This window comes from Crocodylus porosus, unplaced genomic scaffold (assembly GCF_001723895.1).
Source record: "Crocodylus porosus isolate Cpor-Errol unplaced genomic scaffold, CroPor_comp1, whole genome shotgun sequence".
NCBI classification, from domain to species: Eukaryota; Metazoa; Chordata; order Crocodylia; family Crocodylidae; genus Crocodylus; species Crocodylus porosus.
In genome coordinates this window covers 76905668-76928479 of record NW_017728931.1, presented here as the reverse complement: position 1 = coordinate 76928479, position 22812 = coordinate 76905668, and the positions used below count along the sequence as shown (strand labels likewise).

The 22812-nt window shown below is 42.6% G+C and overlaps 1 long non-coding RNA gene across 1 annotated transcript in view; it reads left to right on the top strand.

Annotated features, from left to right (window-relative positions):
* Positions 1 to 5408: 5408 nt before the first annotated feature.
* The window catches only part of LOC109316101, an 18680-nt gene continuing 1276 nt past the window's right edge, over positions 5409 to 22812 (top strand). The window contains exons 1-3 of the long non-coding RNA XR_002102689.1: positions 5409 to 5422; positions 5571 to 5575; positions 13005 to 13010. This is a non-coding gene — a long non-coding RNA (uncharacterized LOC109316101). The remainder of the gene's footprint in view (positions 5423 to 5570; positions 5576 to 13004; positions 13011 to 22812) is intronic.

Below are 22812 nucleotides of genomic sequence, written 5' to 3'. Positions count from 1 at the left end.
GTAAGAAATGCAAAATAAGCAAAAAAGTTAAATAAACTGCCACTTAGCTCTTACCTGGTTTCCCGCAGCTTTACCCAGGCTTCACCTTCTGGTAGCCTTTTAGATTTCAGAGGCTTTGAAGAGAGCCTGTGGAGCTTGTGCAAACGAAACAAACACACAAACAAGCAACCAGATGAGAGGCCTTTACCTTCCTGTTGGCACAGGTAGGTAATCCCAGGCTTCAGACAGCCTTGCTTCCTGCAGGTGCAGCCGCCCCCAAGGCTGCTTTCAGTGTCTTGTATTCTCCCCCTGGCTGGTCGAAATGGCTGGCTTTCCATCATTTGCCACACTTGGGTTAACTCCCTTGCTGGGAGGCTCACTGTGTCCCCTGACCTGGATCTTCAGCCTTCAATGAGTTCTTCCAGGTCTGGGGTGGGTATGGGGAAGTTCTCCCAGGGTGTGGGCCTGCTGAAGCTCTTCTGCACCCATACTAACAGGGCCCAAATCTGATGGTGGGCATAATGGAATGACACCCACTGATTTCAGTTGAAAATGGATGGAGCCCTGGTTTTACATTGCATCCTGACCACAGGGGAAATATTTTCTGTTAGGAATTTAAGCTATAGCACTGCCTATAATGTAAAGGATATAAAAATTATTGATTCAAGTATAATCATAGACGATTAGGACTGGAAGGAACTGCCTGAGGTCACCTAGTCTAGCTCCCTGCTCAAAGCAGAACCATCGCCAACTAGATCATTCCTGCCATGGATATGTCAAGCTGGGCATTAAAATCCTCCAAAGATAGAGATTCCACCACCTCTCTGGATAATCTGTTCCAGTGCTGCATGCACCACCTTCCCAGTGAGAGAGTTTTTCCTAATATCCAACTTAAACTTCCCTTGCTGCAATCTTAGACCAGTGCTCCTTGTTCTGTCATCTGTCACCAGTGAGAACAGTCTAGCTCCATCCTATTTGGAACCACCCTTCAGGTAGTTAAATCTCCCCTCAGTCTTCTCTTCTGCAAAATAAATCAGCCATATCATATTGCCCTACAGTAAACATAATTTTTGGAAACAAATATATACATATAACTCAAAATCAAGGGTTGAGGTCCTGACCAGATCACTTTATGACTATTGACATGTCATACACGTGTGGCACATCTACATGTGCATTCATGTGTTTTTGCTACTGCGCACTAAATTTAGTACCTGTAATATAAGGTGCTACATAAATGTGCATTAGACAGCCCTAATGCCCAGTAGCAGAAGTGCATGCCTTTTTAGTCATGCTTAATGTGTAGTAGCCTATTTCTACTGCACATTAGCATATTACCACTGTTTTTTGATGTGACACTTCAATGCACAGTAGCATAGGCTACTGTCCATTAAAGCCCACATGTAGACATGCCCTTGTAGTTTCATTTAAATACAATATTCCTCTATACATCTCTTGCTATTTAGTGTTAGCAGGTGGTTCACTGCAGGATATACCCACACTATTGATTATCTGAACATTGGATATGCCCTTTGAGGCTTGGCTGAAGCTGTGGGCTAGAGCAGTTCCTAAAATCTACAGTTGTTCTAAATGTATGATTTCAAGCTCCACAGAAATGTGCAACTAGCAGGCCCTTAAAAAGACAGGTAAATCTTGATATGATTATTTATTTCCTGAAGCCTTCTGATTACATATAGATTCAGGTGTCACCTTAAACATTCAGTTAACTGGGATTTTACTGTAAATAAATAAGATATTATTACTGTCATTTTGGCTACTAGTTCTTTCCCTATTGCTAAAATCCATCAGTCCCATGTTAAATTCTGTTCCAGCAATGAGCTCTTTTATCTTGATTTTTATTCTCCCACTGAGCAATCTTTTATAATATGAACTATAAGCTAGCAACTTGTCTTGTATAAATGAAAACTGGTGAGCTCATAATGAGTGAGTTGAGTAGCTCAAGAATTTTTTGACTTTTAGTGGTGCTTATATAGTACTTTTGAGACAGGACCATGTTTAATTGTACAAACTTTTTTAGTCTCTCAAATAGGAGGCCATTTATTTTGCTGTGCCCTTTACAAACTGGAACCTGAGAGATGAATGTAAGATTTTAGGAATGATTAGAAGTTGCTGGCAGCCATGAATGTGCATGTCAAAAAAAAACTAAAAAGGTTCTGGCTCTCATGTAAATTCATACTCAAGCAACTCAGCAAAGCTCTTGATCACTCTTTTATGTAGTAAAGAATATAACAGCCAGGGAGTTCAGGTGAGGAAATTCTGGCACAGATAACTTATTTATTAACACAGTCAAAAGAAAATGAAGGTCTATTCTAGGAATTCATAGTTTTAACTTTACAAGATTTTGCTAATGAATAATTTTACCATTTCTTTTAACACAAATTTTGCTAAATTCACAACTTCAACCAATAGCTGTTTTGGCTATGAAACTAAAGAAGTGCAACATAAAAGGAACTGTCTTCTGGTTAGGGTTCTAGGAAATGAAGGAATTGGGTTCAGTTCTTGTCTTTTAAACAAACATTTTACATATCCTTTGGTATTCTGATGAATTCTTTTGCAAATTTTGGCTTTAAGCTCTGTCTCATTTTCTACATGTCAACTGGAGTTTTGGAGGAACTAATAAGTTCATCGCACATTACTATAGTGAGGTTAAATTCATTAACATTTTGGAAGTGCTTAAATATTATGGTGTGAGAGAATCTAAAAACAGATACAAGAAATACATGTCTGGATATTATTTCAATTGTAAGACATCTAAATGGAAGTTACATGGCTCTTAGGCAGGTAAGTCACTATGTATGATCCTATTTCACCCAGTGCAGGAGCCACAACCCCACCCCCCCAAACAAACAAGGATATATCATACATTACCTTTACACTCATTCCTAAGTGGTACTTGCTTATTTAGGGATGTACCAAAATGCCAGGAAAAAAAGGAGCCATGCAAAAAAGCAGGAAAACTGGGGCTCCATATATAAAAATAAAAGGTTTTTCTTTTTCCCCACCCTGGGCAGCAGCCAAGATAGCTGCTGCTCCTGCCCACTGATTGGGAGACAGGACTGCCCTCATGCAGCTTTCTAGCCCCGCAGCCTGAGACAGGCCAAGCCCTGCTTTTTTCCCCCCCATGGTCACAGTGACCTGGCTGGGCCCATCCCATAGTAATTGGGTGCTGTGGAGGATGGAGCCGGGTCAGAGTGTAGGGTCATCAGGGCTGTGGCAGGAAGAGTGGACTGGGCCAAGGGAAGCTGAGCTGGGTTGGGGCAGGATGGGGAGCGTGGCTTGGTTGGGGCAGGGGGAATAGGGGCAGTGATGGGCCTTTCCCACACCTGGGTGAGGATGGGGAGGGAGTGGAGGAGCACAGCTTGGCCAGGAGAAGCACATCTGGGTCAGGGAAGAGGGGTAGTGTGACCTGGCTGGGAGGAACCGGTGGCCAGGGAAGGCTTCATTTTTCCCCCTGTACAGGCCAGAGCAAAGAGCAAGGTCAGGCTGGGCCAGGCAGCAGGAGCCTGTGTGTCTGCCAGGCACCCCAGCCACTTGGGGGCATGGGAAGGAGGGGTGCATTCTGAGTGCCAAATTCGAGCCCGGGGCCACAGTGAGCCCGTAAAATTTTGCCTTGGGTTTTGCAATTTCAGTACATCCCTCTGCACATCATGCACCTGTGATTTTTTTTTAGACAAATTGCTCCCAATCAACCAGGGGGGAAGAGAAATATCCCCTTTCCACAGCAAGTGCCTGGTTCCCAGCACTGGCTCCAGTCAGTCAAACAGAGCCAAGGTTGAGACATTGTCCCATGCTGCTGCAGCTGCCTGCAGGGCTGAAGGAGGAAACACCATGGTTTTCTTTGTTTCCAGAAGTGTTTGAGCATTTTGCATTAACTAGTCTTTTTTATTTATTTATTTTTAGTCTCTTATAATGTATACAATAATTTGTAATGTCAACAGTCCTGTTTATTTTAAATAAAATTTGGTAACCTGAAGTAAAAAAAGAATTATAAAATGATTCTGCATCTGAGTAGAGCTGTTAAACAGTTCAGTTTCTCAATCAGCCAAATAATGTCAGCGTTAACTATGTAGGTTTTGAAACATTCAAAGCAAGTGAATTAATGTCTCTCAAAGAAGCTTACTTTAACCATCAAATAATGTGATGTTTGCTGATAATTCATTTACAAATGGACTGTTATCTACTCCAGAGCTACTCAGTCACAAAGCTGCTGTTCTGATGATAAACCAGTTGGATATTCCTTTTTTTTGTTGTTTTTGTTTCCAATACATTAAAAATCTTTGTTTCTAACTAATTTAGAAAACGATGCTCTCTGCTGGATATTTTCAAATAGAAGTCCCAGTGGTTTGATTTGGAATAAATTTTCCATATGCAACATCTAACCTAATAAATTTTTTCAATATAGTAAGAATAAAAGATAAAAAAAAGACATTTGCTGTTGTTTGAATTATTATTCTAAGCATTCATCATTTGATAGACAGATCTACCATAGAAAAATCAGATTTTATGATAAGGCTCAGTTAGACCAGGATAAAAAAAAAACATGAAAATTAATTCTCACGCACAAAGCACATACTATACCAGCAAATAATTTAAATGCAAATGCAGTAACCAGTTATACTATGTACCTGAGAAGTGACAAGAAGTGCCTTACTTCAACTCTCAAAATGGCAAACTATTAAAGTAGAACTTGTAAATAATAACTTGACCACACCTTGGTAGCTCAAAAAGATTGGATTTGGATTTTGTACTCCATAAAGCGTACCCAGTGAAGCAATGCCTTGGGGTAAATCTAGTCATGTGTCATAAGCAATCAGCAGCATTGTTGCAGGAGGAAAGACAAAACAAAGACAGAGCACCAGATTATAAATATGAAGGAACATAAGTAGAAAAGCAGTAAAAGAGGAAAAGCATGTGACCTAAAAATAAAATAATGCTGCTGATTCTGTTGGCAATGAAGTGAACTATATGTTCTTGATTTGAAAATTCATGTTGTTGGTGGTCTTCACTACAGGTGATCAGAAAAACTTTGGGAAAATTTCCCATCAGAGAATGCAGTCCAATTGACTTGAAATGGTGTGCAAACTCATCTCAATGTCAATGAAATTTAATTTAGCAGAAAAATCAGTCCAGGCAATATTGAAATAACGTGTATAGAAACAAAACCTTTTGATTTTTTTGTTTTCAAATATCTTCTCTATACATTGTTTTTAAATTCTGTATCATCGCTTGATAGAACTGTAAATAAAAATAATTTGATTTTTTTGAAATAAAATTTTCTTATTCAAAATACACATTAAAAGAGTGTTTAGTGGGATTGGGATGCACTGACACAGATTTTGGGCCAATACGTATGGCTGATTTTTAATGAGCCATATCAGCCAATACTGATCCGATTCAGATATGTGGCTCTGCAGTGTGTAGAGTGGCATCTAGCTGGTAAGTCTGTTGTGGGGGAAGGGGTGCGGGAAGAAAACAGTGTGAAGGGGGGCAGCTTGAGGCCCCTACAGTGAAGGAGGGAGCGGGACAGGGTGGTGCATGGGACAGAGCTGCATCTCATCCAGGGGACACAGGGGTGGTGGCTCCCACCACTGTGCACACCCTGGGAGGGCATGGGGTGTGTTCTACTGGATATGTGTGTGGCATGAGGGCAGGCTGCTGCCATGGGCTGGGACCAGGGCCACACCAGGCTCTTCCTGGCAGGGGAGCTGGGCTTGGCTGCACTCAGGGTGGGCAGTGGAAGCACCGGGAGGGAAGTTAGGGAGGTTACAGTGAATTTTGCAGTGGCTGCAGCCCTCTGTACCTCACCTCCCAGCACCACAACTGCCTGTCCTGAGTGCAGCCCAGCCCCACACTGGGAAGAGCCTGGCGCAGCTCTGGCCCCAGCCCATAGCAGCAGCCTGCCCCACCCTGCATGCAGATCCAGGGGCACATACACCCCATGCATTCTCAGTGTGCACGTAACGGCAGAAGCTGCCCGCTCTCTACCTGCACCCCACCCCCCCAGTTGAGATTCTTGCAGATCCATCCTGTGCCCTGATCCCAGTCCCACCCCCTCCCTCACATCAGGGGCCTTGATCTTCCCTCCACGCTTCCCCCTCTTCCCCTACAACAGATTTACCAGGCAGACCTGGCTGCTGTCCATGCTGGTGAGGTGTGCTCCTGGCTGCATCTGTGCTGTACTGCAGCTGCATGCACACACACAGCATTTATTGGCCACATTGTCAGCCACATCAGACCAAAAAACCAATTGCCAATGACCTCCATTTTCCTCATATTGGTGCCAATCTGATATAGGACCAATGTACTGCTGTACCTCTAGTCTTTATAGAATACTGTAATATGTTCAGGTTGTGTTTTGATTCCAAAAACAAATTTCAAAATATTAAAAAACCTTTATAAGAAGAAATATTTCTCCTCTATGTTCAAATTCTGCCTAGGTTACCTGGAGGTACAGTACCTTCTTGTTAAATATTTTTTACTATGTATAGATCCCTTCTAATGCATTCTCCATATTCTAGTTGCAATAGGTGGAGTAAGCTTTGTAAACTATTGAATCTTGCAGGTTAATTGAAAGGATCAATAGGGAGGACTTAATTTGTTTGAGCAGAGAGATTCTCTGGATCTTGATTGACTAGAGAGCTGAGTGTCAGAGGCTAAAAATAGATGCCATTTTTGTGTTGCTATAATTTTTGTAGCAGTACAGAACAAAAGTAAATAGATGCCCATACCCTTGGTCATGTCTCAAATGCTCCAATTTGTAGTTGGGATGAAAGGTAGCAATGCTTTGTGCCACTTCATTATGAAGGATGTCTATTCGCTTTATAGACAGAGAGCATAGGCAAGTTTGAACTTCCCTTGCTCTCCAGCTACTCTGGGCAGGCATGCCCTAGAAACCCCCAGTGTGTGCAAGTTCTAGTTGACATCTCATGTAGATGTGGCCACAGAGATACATCCCTGGGATGCTGAAAGTAGGGAAAGCTGGGTTCTATGCTTTAAAGAGACATGACCCAGAGATTGCCAAGGGTGTGCTTCTGTAAGCAGGGATCATGTTGCCTGTTGCCTCACACAGTTAACTTGTAGGGCAACAAGTGACATGCATTTTGCCCAATGAAGTGGATCAGCTGTGTCAGGACATAGCTGATCCACGTCATAGATGCAGGGTTGAAAGGGACCTCAACAGATCATCGAGTCCAACCCCCTGCCTGGGCAGGAAAGAGAGTAGTGGGGTCAGATGACCCCAGCCAGATGCCTACCCAACCTTCTCTTAAAAGATCCCTAAGGGAGGGGACAGCTCCACCTTCCTAGGAAGCACATTCCAAGTTTTGGCCACCCTTACCATGAAGAAGTTTTTCCTGATGTTAAACCTAAATCTGCTTTCTGTCAGTTTCTGACCATTGCTCCTTGTTACCCCAAGAGGTGCCCTGGTGAACAAAGCATCTCCCATTCCTTGCTGTGCCCCACTAATGAATTTGTAGATGGCCACAAGATCATGTCTCGGTTTTCTCTTGTGGAGGCTGAAGAGGTCCAGGTCCCTTAGTCTCTCCTCATAGGGTGTGACCTGTAAACCCTTAACCATATGAGTGGCCCCTTCTGTACCCTCTCAAGGTTATCCACGTCCTTCTTAAAGTACAGTGCCCAGAACCTGATGCAGTACTCCAACTGCAATGTGACTAATGCTGCATAGAAGGGAAATAGCACCTCTTTGGTTCTATTTGTCATGCATCTGCTGATGCAGGATAAAGTGTGATTAGTTTTGCTGATGACTCATGTTCATCGGGGGGAAGGGAGGGCTGAAAGATCCAGGGGGAGCCAGGCAGGGTTATTTTGCCCCAAGTGGCACAATTTGCTCCACAACAAAGTGCATGTCTGAACATGAGCACTGAAGCAAGAAGCCCCAGCTCAAATTTGCACTGCTTCTATTTGAGCTGCTGCAAGTGCACGTGCTTGCATGTGTGGATGTGCCCTCAGATCTGCAGCCAGGGGGAGCTAGAGTCTGGGGCCAGCACCTGTGCTGTCCCCAGCAGTATAAGAATCTCTGTCATCACTCCAGCAGTTTAAAATGCCACCCTGGAAAGTAATTCAGGGCTACTAGCCCTCAGGAGCTTCTGGGGCCCAGCCAATTGGTACCTGGGGACACTACCCCTTGTGCCAGCTGGACTGCTGAAGCAGCCCTGACAGTTCCCTGCATCCTCTACCCACTGCAGCAATCTGGCAGTGGGGGCTACTGCCTGGCAGTGACCTGCCAAACTCAGATGGGACTGCAGGGCCAGTAGAGGTATCTGCCCCTCAGGCCAGCTGCCAGTGGACAGTGGTTGCAGGGATGCCCTCTGTGTAGCACTACTGCCATGTGTGTCCCCTGCCTGGCCATCTTGACAGCTATCACCCAGAAGATGTCTGGTGGCCTGCTTTGAATTGTCAAAGCAAGTCCTCCTGGCCCCATTTGGCCAGGAGGTCAGCCACAGCCAGCAGGTCCAAGGTGACAGCTCTGAGCAGGCAGGGTCCTGCCACTGGCCTCCCTAGCAGGAATTCTGGTGTTCTCTATTGAAAAACTGAAAAATACCTGATAAAAAACCCCTCAAAGTCACTCTGTAAAATACCCCCAAATCCATGTTTCTCCACAAATAAAACAAAAAGACCACTATAACAAGAGAGAGAGAGAGAGAGATCAGTTGGACAGTGTTTTATTGATATATATCCTACAGTGTTAAAGCAAGTCTCTTATCATAATAAAGTGAACTCTAAATACATGTTTCATGAATACACATTTTTCTGTTCTCCCACAAGGGTGATGGCCCCCATACAGGGAATTAAGCCCCACAACAGGGGGCCAAATGGCCTCTGCAGGGGCTACCATCCCCCCTACAAGGCCCACATGCCCCACCCCATCCCCATCTCCCACCAGCTGCTGCAGCCCCCCTGATGTCTGCCTCACCCCCCAACTTGCTATCCCCACAACTCCAGGCACCATCACTTAAACCCCCCCCCCCCAAAAAAAACCCAGAAAAAATGAGGGAAAAAAATGCCTCTGCTTACCTTAGAAGCAGGGGTGGGGGGGCTCCAGATCCTCCTAGCAAAGCCCCCCAGGGCAGCATAGAACAGCAGGGCAGGGCAGCAGGGCCTGTGCTAGGGCTGTCACCCTGCTCCACACTGTGCAGGCAGGGCCCCAGTCAGCATCCAGACTGCTGGTAAGTGCCAGGGCTTTTTTTTGTGTGTGTGTGTGTGGTTTTTTTTAAACTATGGGGGGGCTTGGGCCAGCCAGGGCAGGAGCCAGGAGCCTTGAGGAGGCTGGCAGGGGTCAGGGCCAGCCAGGGCAGGGGTCAGGGGTCAGGGGTGGGGCCGTCAGGGGTCCCCTCATGTTCCCCTCCCCCCTCCTCCAACCCCTTACCTCACTGGCACTGGAGCCCTGGTGCTGAAGCATGCAGCTTGGCTGGCCGCATGTTTCAGCACCAGAACAAGGGGCCAACCATAGAGACATTCTGGAAGCCAGAGCACGTCATGGAGGACCCAGTCTCTGGTTACCGTGCCCTGCTCCACTTTTTTAAACTTCAGTTTTTTTAGACTCCTGGATATGGTTTAATTTTTCTCCCCACTTTGTGAACTTGCAGCATGGGGAACATTTTTTCATTCCTGCACGTGCCTGTTGCAAAAGGCATGTGCGCACTCATCTGGACATGCCCTATGATTGAAGACAGAAGTGCAGCTCCATGCTATAACTAAGAATGCTTTGAAGGAAATGTTCAGAGTTACAATGAGCCCCTGGAGCAAACAGAAGTTTACTGTAGGTACCAGGGCATAGGGGAATCTAGCTTCCGGCTAGAAGCCTGCAGATGGTTTCTCCTAGAAATGGCCCCTCCTCCTTGCAAGGCTGTAAAGTTTTCAGAATCGGAATGGGGGAAGGGGAGGAGAGGAAATTCATATTAGGGGTTCCCCAAGTGGCAGTGGAGGGTAGGGTGGGTGAATTGGAGCCCCACCCCCAACTCAGGGGGGGTCCCAATACACCTGCCCTACCCTCCAACAGGGGCTGAAAAGACCCCAGACTGAACTTCCTCCACTCCCTTTCCCTCCTCCCATTCTGAAAATATCTCAAGGCTGATAGGCATTGCAGACAGAAGTTACAGAAAACATTATGTTTTGAAACAGGCAATGAGGGGTTAGATTTTCACCTTATCAGACATTTTTTATGCTCTCTGCAGCAATGCACTTGAGCTTGGTCACAGCTACAAACTGCTTTCTGTGGCCAAATTAGGCAAAACTTGTCACTTCTGTCTACATCCTATTTGTCTTGCAACCACTGCTGATGCTTCCCCTGCTGCTGTCACAGCCTCCACCCCCAGGGATCTGGCGTATGAGGAGCTCTACAGTCCAGATCTAGCTAGAGGCATAAGGTAAACTTGGTACCCCTGGTGTAAACAATCCATATGGAATACAGAAGAAAACTCTAGACAGTCTCTGCACAAACACAGGCTGCGACTCTGAGAGAACTGGACAGAGGTCTTTTGGGTTAAGTTGTCTGAGCAAGAAAGCTGTATCCTTTGTTTGATTCCCACCGCCACTCAGGGAAACAGAACTTTGCACAACATTTATAAATAAACAAGATTACTTTAATGAAATTTGTCTTCATCATTAGTTTCTTTTCCCATTTAGAAAAACTGACAAATCCTGAATTTTGATTAGCTGCTGGGGTCATAGAATCATAGGGCTTAGGGTCCTGCCCTGGGCAGGAATGGGTGCTGGGGTCATAACACCCCATCCAAGTACCTGTCCAGCCCCCCCTTGAAGACCGCCAAGGTAGGAAAGATTACCACCTCACTTGGGCGCCCATTCCAGAGCCTGGAAGCCCTAGCTGTAAAGCAATGCTTCTGATGTCCAGCCTGAACCTTCTAACAATTTGTGGCCGTGGTAAGCCTGCGTGGTGCCCAAGGAAACAAAGCCTCCCCCAATTCTTGCTGGTTCCCCCGGTGAGTTTGTAAGTGGCCACCAGATCCCCTCTCAGCCTTCTTTTGTGGAGGCTGAATAGGTTCAGGCTCTTTAGCCTCTTTTCGTAAGGCCTACAAGTGTGGTGGAAAACTGTGTCAAAGGCCTTCTTAAAGTCCAGGAAAATGACATCCACCCCAACACCCTTGTCCAGGGACCTTATGACCTGATCATAAAAAGAAACCAGGTTAGTCAGCCAGGACCTGCTCCCAATGAACACAGGTTGGTTGCCCCTGAGCATTATCTCCCATGGTGGGCCTTTGCAGATGTGCTCCTTGATAAATTTTCCTCAAAGGTCTTCCCAAGGGCTAAGGTAAGACTGACTGGCCTATAATTGCCAGTGTCCTCCTTTCTCCCCTTCTTGTAAGTGGGGACCACATTGACCCTTTTCCAATCCTCTGGTACCTGGCCAGTGCCCCACAAGCACTCATAGAGCCGTGCCAAGGGCCCTGCTATGACCCCCACTAATTCCCCGAGCACCCTTGGGGGAAGAGCATATGGATCTACTGATTTAAAGATGTCCAGTCCCTCCAAAAGTTCCCTAACCAGGTCATCCCTGAACCTAGGCATGGTGGTGCCTCCCCCAGGTCTGTCCTCAATTCTAGTGGGGGAGATGTCCTGGTCCCTGTTCAGGAATATGGAGGCAAAGAATTCATTAAAGAGGTCAGCTTTTTGTTTGCTGCAATCACCAGATCTCCAAGACTATCCCATCGGGGGTCCCATATTACCCAGTGCTTCCTTCTTATTTCCTATGCACTTGGGGGGGAAAAAAGAAAAAAAAAAGGACTTTTTATTATCCTCAATTCTGGTCACTAGCCCTAGCTCCATCTCTGCCTTGGCCTTCCAAACAGCCTCCCTGCAGTCCTGAGCAACAGAAGTGTAGTCCTCCTTGGTGATAGCACCTTGCTTCCACTGCTTGTACATCTCCTTTTTTGCCCTCGGGCATACCTGGATGCCTTTCCCGAGCCATGGGGACTTCTTAGCACCCCTACCCCCCTTGCTGCACATTGGAACTGACTCCCTTTGAGCTCAGAGGATCATCTCCTTGAGGAACAACCACCCGTCTTGGACTCCCATCTCATTGAAGCTCCGAGACCTGAATGCCTCTCCTAATAATCTACTTGGCTTACAGAAGTCGGCCCTCCTGAAGTCGAGGACCTCTGCCTTGCTGCTTGCTTTCATCACCCTGTTCTGGATAGTAAGTTCCAGCAGGTGTTGATCACTGTTGTCCAGGTGGTCGAGTACTTGCAGACCCCTCACCAGATCATCGCCTGTAGCAAGGACCAAGTCCAGCAAGGCATTTCCCCTGGTGGGACTATGCATCTCCTGGGTCAAAAAAGGGAACATAATTTCTAGCTAGGAAATAACTTAACCAAGATTCATCAGTATCCAAGGTTTAGTACAAATCTATAGTTACTACACTCTTCATTTTGACTTTACAATTTGGCATTGAGACACCAGCTCAAGGAAAATGTGGTACCAAGCTCTCAGCAGTGTCCCGGTGCTCCCTAACAGCACTAGCTGATGCAATCTATTTCCTGTAGTGAGGCCAACTTACTGCTCAAGATGATGCAGAGGCTGTCAATCAGGCTAGGGACAGACATTCAAAATACTGAGCCTGATCTGATTCAATCTTCTCAGGTGAGTCTAACCTGGCTAGGCTAAATCAGTTTGTAACTGTACAGACATCTTAGAAATACAGGCACATGCCTACAGTGGCTCAGACTAGAAGTCAGGAGGCACTAAAGCAGTCCTTCCTCCCTTCTATAGTGCTGAGCTGAGTGGGGCATGGCCAAGCCTGGGCAGGATTCTCTGATTAGGGAAGTGTTCCCCCTTCCCGCACTTCTGACCAGTCCATCAGGGAATTGATAACTCAGTGTTTATCACCCCATAAAGAAAAGAACAGAGGGACATTACCAGTTACCTATTGATTCTTTGTTCCATCTGCCACAGCATACACTGTAACCAGCATGTGATCTGCTACCTAATGTCTGTGTAAGGCAGAGAGGACTGGGGAAATTGCTGCTTAGCAGGGAGTGGGGAGGGGAGGAGAGGGGGAAGCACAGGGAAGCCAGGCAGATGCCTGCAATCTCTGCTGGAGCTCCAGCCAGGAAGCAGAGGGGTGGGGCCATTCCTGCTGTGGAACAGAGTCCTTCCCATCCCAGAGAGCATTCTGGGATGCTGGGGGAGTCTAGTTTAAACTTAAACGAACAAGGGGTCTGAGACAGATATTGCATAAACTGGTTTGACCCAAATCAGTTAGGTCTGATATTACATTCAACCAGGTTTATCTTAAACCTGTTTCAGCCATTTCCCAACTGGTTTATATGCACTGAATACCTATTCTTACAGGTTTAAACTGATTTAACTGATCAGAAACTGGTTTGTGTGTTACATCTGTCCCTAGACTCAAAGACCCCATCTTTCCCATTTCTTTCCAACTCCTTCTGAAGCAGAGAGTACCTCTAAGGGTGAATATAATGAGAAGTGTAGGAGTAACAGTTGTTCATGAGATGTGTATCAGAAGAGAGGAACCCCCTGTTAAGTCTAACAGCACAACTTATAAAAAAAGAAATACCACACGACTGTCACATTTAAAATAACCCAGCGCAGCTAAGTGTTCAAATGTTGGGAATTTACAATTTCATAATTCTATTTAGTTATTCAGTTGCTTACAACTATGAAAATGCATACTTTAAAGGATTCAATTAAAAAGGTAATTTGAATATGAGTTTTCACATTACAAAAATTTATCAAATACATTCAATTTTCTAAAAAAGAGAATGTTGTCTTGTTGAAAAAATAGAGACTGAAATATTTGGCTGAGAATCCCTGGCATAAAACTCAAAATTTCAATTTGGAAATGCAACTCCAGTGCCACACTACAGTTGTAGTCAAGTGTCTCATCACATGCTCTGTTCTAATAGCTGGGCTAGCTGGATTGACTACATCTCTGATTCACATGTTCTCCTCTTGTAAAGCTGACACATTATATCATGTGAGTCCCTAGCTAAGTGAATCATGATTATGGTGAAAGTGATTAGGCTGGAAAGTCTGCCAAATTCAGAAAAATGAGGGAAGAAGGAAGCTGGTCTAAATTTTAAACTAGGGACTGAATTACATTTCAGTTCTCAGATGTTTACTTTTTTTTTTTTTTGGAGAAGGCAACACTTTCTGAAGAAAGAAACTTTCCACAAAGTTTTTTCTAGTCAAAATTCCATTTTTCTATCAAAAAATATTTTAAAAGAAAGCATTTTAATTAGCCCCTTTAAATACATTTTCCTGCATAATTATTTTTAATTGTCTATTTTCCATCCATGCTATTGGTACATTATACCTGATTTTACCACAGAAAAAGCAAAGCAAACCCAGGAAGTACTAGTAATGATAAGGGTAATATGATAGCAACCTATAAAGGAAATGGTATTGTCCATAAGTGCACAGAAACAGTAAACGCCTACTTTGCCCACACATAGATGGACCCCTCTTTTTCAGCTGTATTCAAGATTTCAGAGGTGATTAAGTGAATTATGCCCAGTCTACCAGATTCAAGTATTTTCTGTTATTACAATATGAAATGACTTCAAGTCATTTCAGGCTCACATTTGATTTCAGTATTACTTGAAAACTTCCTAAGTGTCCTGTCTTTAAGCTATTCTGCATAAAGTGCCAAGAAGTTAAAACAATTCATGAAATCACTGACTGAAGCTTTCACAGTTAAGATCTTTCTAGCATTTAGGAAAAAAGGCACCATTTTTTCCAAAGAAAATAGCATTTATAAGGTGTTAAAAGTTCACTTTGAAGCACTGCTGTAGTTCACTGGAATTTGCCTTAATAGCTTTTGTAGTCCCTGGGTGAAAATGCAGATCATTTACTTCAGCAAATTATTTGTTTTTCAAATGGAGAGCTGTGGAAAGGATTTAGTTTACTGACAAAGCAAAAAAGTAAAGTGATTTCATTAACTATGCTAATTTAAATTCCCCTAGAAAAAAATTCCCAAACTATATTTTATTACATTTTCAATTACAATTAATCTATTTTTGAAGTTCTAATTAAATGCCTGAGTGACAAAAATGTTCTCTTAAAGACAGTGGTATTTTCTTTGTATGCTGCATGAAACGTGTTTGATTCATCGCAAGAGTTACTGAGCTGATTCTATATTGAAGTTTCACTCTTGTTTTGATGCTAGAATAGGTGGTTCTATTATAATGTCATCTATCTGTTTCTTTTTCTACAAGTTTTTATACACATTTCTCTCATCTGTGACGATCTAATGCTAGACAGGACATTTTGGCTTAATGTGAACTGATCAAAGTGTATCCAAAATATGGAAATTCACACCAGCCCAGTTTTGTATATTAAAATCTCACATGTTGTGGCAAAGAGCTTTTGACTATGTAAAGGTTCACTGCAAATTGTTTCACATAAATTATGCTTTCAAGGTATTCTGCTATTAAAAGGATCCCTACATCTGCAGGCAATGCACAAGAATAATTAGCTCATAGAATGACTTGTAAAATTGTCTCAGTACAGAGTGTCCAGTTCTATGCTGTTACTATTAATAATGTCACTTTTGATGAACTAAAAGCTGCCTCTCCATCTCCCATCTGTTGCCAGTGCATACTTTTGGTGAATACAACACAAAGTTACAAAAAAGATTATTAAATGCCAAGATCAGAAAACTTGGGTCAACCCCTTTGAAGCACAGGAGTGTGATGTGGAAAAGTTGCTGTTAATACCATAAGTTCCTTTGTAGCAGGGATTTGAGGGAAAACTCATGTAAAAAAAGAATCCAGAAATTATAAAGTACAGGAATACCCTTTGTGCAGAATTATTGCAGTATTATGAAATCAACCTTGCTCCATGCAGTTTAAGTATACACTTAGAAAGTGTATACTCAAGTCTTTCATGCCCAGTCTTTACAGGCCATTTCTCCAAATGGCTTGACTATGTAAACTGACTGTGTCCTTATGGACATAGGAAATGCAGGATTGTACAGTCCGTTCTTCAGGGAGCCTTGCTTGGTAACAATATACTGTTCTATCACATATTCACAAATACGGAAGACATGATTTATAGATAAAAATTCCTCTGGGCCAGTCTGGCAAAGTGGGACTCCCTGACTAGCCACAGTGCTAGTTTCCCACTTGCCTTTGGGCATGCCACCCACCTGTCTTTCCTGCCACACCTTGTTGTTAATTAATGAAGTTGTTAATTAAGGTGGGAGGCTGCCCATTTTTGCCCCGATGCCAGGGGGCATTATCTGCAGCTTGGTTCCTCCTCTACACCACAGCCAAGCCTCGCAGAGGACACAAGTCTCCCGGCCTACAATTGAGACAAACTTAGGCCTCATTGTCAGGCCTCAGGCACACACATTCATACTGCCCTTCTCTCACTAGGGCCTCTCACACCACCCTCTCACACAGGGTCTCTTTCACATGTCAAAGATTTGTACTGCTTTGCTCCCTCTTGCAGTGGGCCCCTTATGCCATAGGCTTTAGGCTATCTCATACCTTGTGTGGCCATCTTTTGGGCCTTCCCTGTGACCTTCACTGGGGTAGTGGCCAGCCAATTAACCAACCAGGTCTAAGCTTGCCCTGGCTCCTTCTAGGGCAACTCTATATACTCAGACATATTGGGCTCCTTACTCAGCCTCTGGCTCAAACTGTGGCCTCAGGCATCCAAAGACATCCTTTGGCCTCCCCTCACTGGGGCTCCACAGCACCCCCTTACTGGGGCCACAGAGCTTCTCTCCCCAGTGGGCTCAGGTGGCCACAGCCATGCCTCACCCCAACTACCTCTAACGTCACATGACCCACCCAAAAGTGAGGGCTGGGGTTAAGGCACCCCTACCCGCCTTTCACTGTGGTGGTGACTGGACTGGCATTTCCTGGGGGCTCCTGTGCCACTGGGAGCCCCACCAGGCTACCCACTTCCAGCAGGGTGCAGTTTTAGGTCATGCCCAGGTCCAGGAGCCTCCAAACCATCCCCTACAGCTGATACCCTTACCTCCAAAATATTGTGTACTGCCTGGCCTGCCAGCAGTGAACTGCTCTGTTTATATAGGAGGCCAGAGATCTAAAATGACTGCTGCAATCAAGCACCTGCTGGCTGATTGGCTCAGCCCTTAAACTGGCAGGCACCAACAGTACCCTGCAACAGCCAGCTAGAATTACTCCAAACACTGTGAATTTCCAGTAGTAAATTTCCTATTGTAATGGAGGAGCAAAGTAGGTATTGTTACAGTGGGGGCCCTCCAAATTTAAGCATTATATTCCATCAGAATATAATGAAACAGATCAGAAAGGAAGCTTCATAAAATTTATGTAGAGAAACCAGCTTCTGTACAACTATTTGGCCCTATGCCAAGCAGCAAGTTATGTTTCCCCACTCCTTCATGGTCCCTGTAACTTGCCCTGTGGAGATTTAACAACCCAGAATGGCCATTGATATTAACAGAATGAATCTGGATTTACATTTCGTTAGATTTGCTGGGGAAAAAGAAACTATTCCTAACCTCACCGCATTCCTGCCTAGCCACAGTTTGTTCTTATTCACCTGATCTGCACCTTAGATAGAATGAAAAGAAACTGTTTCTTGAACAATGAGCCATTACTATCATTGCACATTTTAAAGCTTTCTTGTTCACCTTTAAACTGAGTTGTTTTATGTTGTTACATTGTGGTTTTTGTTTTCCCACCTGCCCAAAAGATGTTTCTATTTCTAGAAGAATTGGGTTTTTTTCATATTTTTAATTTATTTCATGATTTCTTGTTTGTAGGCGATATGTCTGGCCTGTATTCCATAGTTAAAAAAACTTTATTTTAGCCCGTAAAGGCAAGCACAAAAATCAATTTTACAATCACCACCTATAAAACACATAAATTTGACTCTGTCATTTGCTTTATAAAAATTGCATTTGCCACATTTATGCAGCAAATGATCAAAGAACCACCAGAGAATTTAAAGCTACCTGGATTTAAAAGGAAAAGCATTTATGAAAAATGAAATGGTAAGTAACTCTTCACACTAGCTAAAGATTGATTTTTGTATCAGGATAAGGCCCAATAAGTAATTTTGTCATTGGTCTGGGGCTTTAGGTCTAGTCTGGAAACATTTTTTCTTTTAAGTTGGTGTATTGATTTTATATTGATATTTCCATTATCCTCACAGGTTTTCCTTAAGAATTCATTTGCTGATTCAATTTCTTACTCAGGCAGGAGGAGGGGAGATTAAAAAAGAAGCTGAGGTGATAATGGCCATTTTGCTTACTGAGAACACAGGATCTGCTCAACTCCTCCTTCCTCAGTTTTACAAATTACATAGATAGTTATTTTTATTTAGTTCAAACACAAACCCCAGCTTATTATAGGTTGCCCAGAAAGCACCAATGGTACTAGATTAGAGCCAGCATAGATGTCTCTTGTGTGCTTTCCGCAATTCTTAATCAGCATTTGGTCTTCTCACATAGTAGAATAATATGACACACACACAAATGGCAATATGCTTGCTGCTTACTAAAATATAAAATGGCCTATACATCGTTGTAGCTAGGAAATGTGCTACTGGCTCTTAACTGTTTTGTTTTTGAAAGTGCTCTGCAGAAAATGAAACGCTACTGACAGACAAGAGTTCGTTTGACTGTTTTCAGATTTCATGTATACTTGCCAGACCTCCTGGGAGAAGGAGATCAATCTTTCTATTTATTTTTTAACTTATTTATGATTTTTGAGCTTTTCCAAACAATAGAAAATGACAGATACATACAGATTTGTACCAGAGAAAACAGATAACTCCATATCATGCAGGCATAGAAACAAAGAGAAACATCATAAAAAAAGAATTCAGAAATATTAAATAGAGAAAGGCTGCACACTGGAAAAAAAGATATAGCAGTGATTACCATCATAATTGTATTCTCTATATGGTTGCTTTTTAACAGTAGAAAAATAGAAAAAGAGCAATCTAATGCCTGTAATTTACATTTAAATGCTTTACATAAAACAAACAGTACCCACAATTAATACCCTAGGGAATGTACCACCATAAATACTTTACTAGACTATCAACAGAATATTTATCATATACAGGCTGTGCCGTTTTATTATCTGCTATCAAAAGGATGGCAAAAAAGCATCTTTATTAATACTTTATTCAGCTGATGCATCAAATTCTTCAAGTTTCTTTTTTTATGGAAAATTCCTATAGAATGTAATTGGGAATTAAATCAGTAAAATTCATAAGCAATTAAATAGCATTATTATAGCTATCCCTGGAGAGGTGCCAAACATTAGATGTGCTCAAGTTGAGCACCCTTATGAGATCCCGTTGAATTTAATAGAGAATATTAATCCTTAGAACAGGAGTCTTGAATCAGCCTATAGAATCATATGCCTGCTATGGATTTCTATAGGTTGTTTTTCATATAGAAAAAGGTCATCATTCTCTATTCAGTTCTGTGGGTGTTTTTAATGGGGAGGAGATGTGCTAAGTTTGAATCAAGAGATAATTTAGTTTCCTTGTATTTGATAAGAATGTCCCTCCCAAAATAACCATATAACTGTCACAGTCCAGCTTTGGTACCAAATTGTTAATATATTTTTACTACCCTTTTGTCTCAAGCTTTTTTATTTTCTCCTGTATTTGCTTATTATTTATTATAAGAAGTCATTTGAAGACAATTATATGAGTAGGGCCTTGTGTATAGATTATAAATTTCTGGAGCATATGCATCTTGAAAGTTTTATATGCTCCTTGTCTTGGCTTTGTCAAGAGTTTGATTGTGGGTTGAAAGGTTAGGGAATTTTGTCCCCTTTCTGATACTATATATATAACTTTATACATATAAGGTTTACCACTTCTCACAGGGGATAGTTGTAATGGTCTCATAGTCCAGTGGGTCCACTTTTCTAAACTTCCTAAATACTTATAAAAAATGTTCTCTGTAGCCAAATCTTTATTTTGGTTCCATTTTCCTCCTGAAATTAAGTGTAGCCCCAGATGCCTGCCACCTTTAAAAGTAAGTAGGGGCCATGTCCAGAAATGACCACTTACTTCAAACAAGTTGTCCTTCCAGAGACACATTTCACAGCAGGAGGATTTGTATAAATGCCTTCACAAATATTTGCTGACATTTGGGGATGTGAGGAAAAGAAGAAAAGAGGTGAGTGAAAGAGAAGAGGGCTATGCTACTTCCAATTTATCCTCATTCTTCTGATTATAGGTATCAAAGGAAGAAGAGAATCTGGGCTCAGTAGAAGAGAAGAGAGTCTGCACTTACTCAAGGAAGAAAAATAGGACTTTTTAAAAGCTCAAATATTTGCATCATCTTATAAAGTTTAAAGAAGATGTCTGAAATATGGAAGGTAAAATGAAAAGTAAAAAAATCCACACCCACCAAAGGAGGAAAATAATGTTTGTAACTTTAGTGTCTTAAAATGGTTGGCAAATATAGTTCAACTGACAAAACTCTGCTTGACATTAGTTTCCCATCATGCCTGCCTAAGGTATATGTTGGCATAATTCAGTTTGGAGTAGACAAAATATAGAGACAAAACCATGCTATAGATTCTGCACCTGCAAAGCCATAAAATGTGTGTAGTTACAGTCATATTTAGCCATGACTGTGTTTGAAAGTGATTTTAAGCATTATTATCATCAGTCACAATGAGGTGACAACACCAATGTGTTATGTATATGGGTGGAAGAATGGGACATTTCCTCAAGATGAGAGACATACATCAACGTCTCCAAGTCAAGAGCAAAGAGAGTAAAATATTTCCCAGTCTTTGTTTCTTTGATCTATTCCAGTCTTTGATATACAGACAGAATGAGTCACTGTTTGGCTTCATAGAACTATCACAAGAAAAACCTTTCACTCTTATCTCAGATAATGTTCAAATTGCAGCCAGACAGCACTAAAATGGAAAAAACATCACAAATACAAAGATAATGGTTTAGAAATTAAGATACAAAGAAAAAAAACCCTTTAAAAATCCAGAATGTAATAATTCTTTTAGCCTTTGTACTTTAACTTGTTATCCACAAAAAAACTTGAAGCTTTGGGACAACCCATGGCTTGGGTCAGAGTAATTACAACTGTAGTTTATGAATCTTCCATACAGCATGACATGTTTTTGAACCTTGGGGATCCTGTATTGAAAAATGCTGTGTGGATCAGATGATTCAGATTCAGTTCAGATGATCAGAAGTCTGACAATTTTTAGTTCCATATAATTATTACACCCTTTCTTTCAGAAGCCCTGCAGTACCTGATCTTGTATATAGAAATTTAATATTTATGTAATTCAGAGTTCTGACAACAGATCTCATTAAAAATTGGTAGTGGGTCCTATATTTCTCTGATGTCATTAATATCTGAAAAACGCACCAGCTAATATGGTACTTTTGGCTAACTTGTGGCTATAACACACAGCCCCAGCTGGGAGGCACTCTGAGCTATTACAGTTGATAAGAACAGGGACTTCACATTATCTTAGCCTATAAAAGGCTGAGAAGCAATAACTCCCACCTAGAGAGTTCTGTTACAGATAAACATAAAAGCCTTGGGAGCATGAGCAAGCATGGTGAATGTTACAGTTTTTTAAAGGATAAATTGTAGGTCCATCCTCATCCCCGATGCAATTTCTGACGCTGTTGTACAGGTGATTATGCCATAGATATATGCCTTTTGGGAGATTTAGGGTTGGGCTTGGGCCACCACTGCAAGGTAAATGAAGAACTAAGTTTCTGTCTGGTCTCTGCCCATGAGTGCCAAGGTGAGAAATAGGTTCTTTCTATATACCTTTCCGAGTACCTATTGTAGACCAGAACAACCTGTTCTTTCCACTCTTATTTCTCAGAAATTATATCAGTTTTTTACATCTGTGTTCAGATTCCCACTATAAAGCCAAACTGATCATGTCCAGATGTCAAATGATCAACATTTGATCACTTGTAAGTGTTATACAAAACGAGTCAGAGAAAGAACTCAGCCTGGCTTCTTGCAAAAAGCTTTCTGAATTGCCACTTGTTTGAAAAGGAACCTTCTGACCACTTTCAGTACAAAGCCATGAAATTACCTTTTCTTTCTCCCCTTAGTCTAAGAATGCAAAGTGGGTTGGCTTTGCCATAAGACACTGGTCAGTAGATAGGAGTTCAGTTGCTGGCTTTACCACAGATGCCATAATATGACTTAATGCCATTGTCCCCTGTATAAAAAAATAAGATAACAATATATGTAGTATTATAATGATGTTGTAGTCATGATGGTACAGGAATTATGTGACAGGCAAGTATTTATTTGGGTGATACCTTTTATTGGACAAACAGCACAGTGGGATAGAGTCAGATAAACTTTCAAATGCAAGACATCCTTCTTTAAGTCTGTATGCAAACTAGTATAGATATAAGGGTTAATCTCTCACAGTAAACTCATCACTTAATGTAGGACCAATCATAGATTTCATAGATTTCACAGACATTAGGGCTGGAAGGGACCTCGGGAGATCATCGAGCCCAGCCCCCTGCCCAAAGGCAGTCAGTTTGGTCTGACATGACCTCCCCCTAATGAAACCACGCTGGTTGCCCTTGAGCATCATCCCTGAAGCCGGCTCATCACAGATGTGCTCCACGATGATCTTCTCAAAGAGTTTCCCTAGGATTGAGGTAAGACTCATGGGCCTAGAGCTGACCGGGTCCTCCCTCCTTCCTTTTTAAAGATGGGGACCATGTTGGCTATCTTCCAATCACCTGGCGCCTGGCCCAAGCACCACAAGTGCTTGTAAAGCCATGCCAAAGGCCCTGCAATAACCCCTGCTAACTCCCTCAACAGAGGAC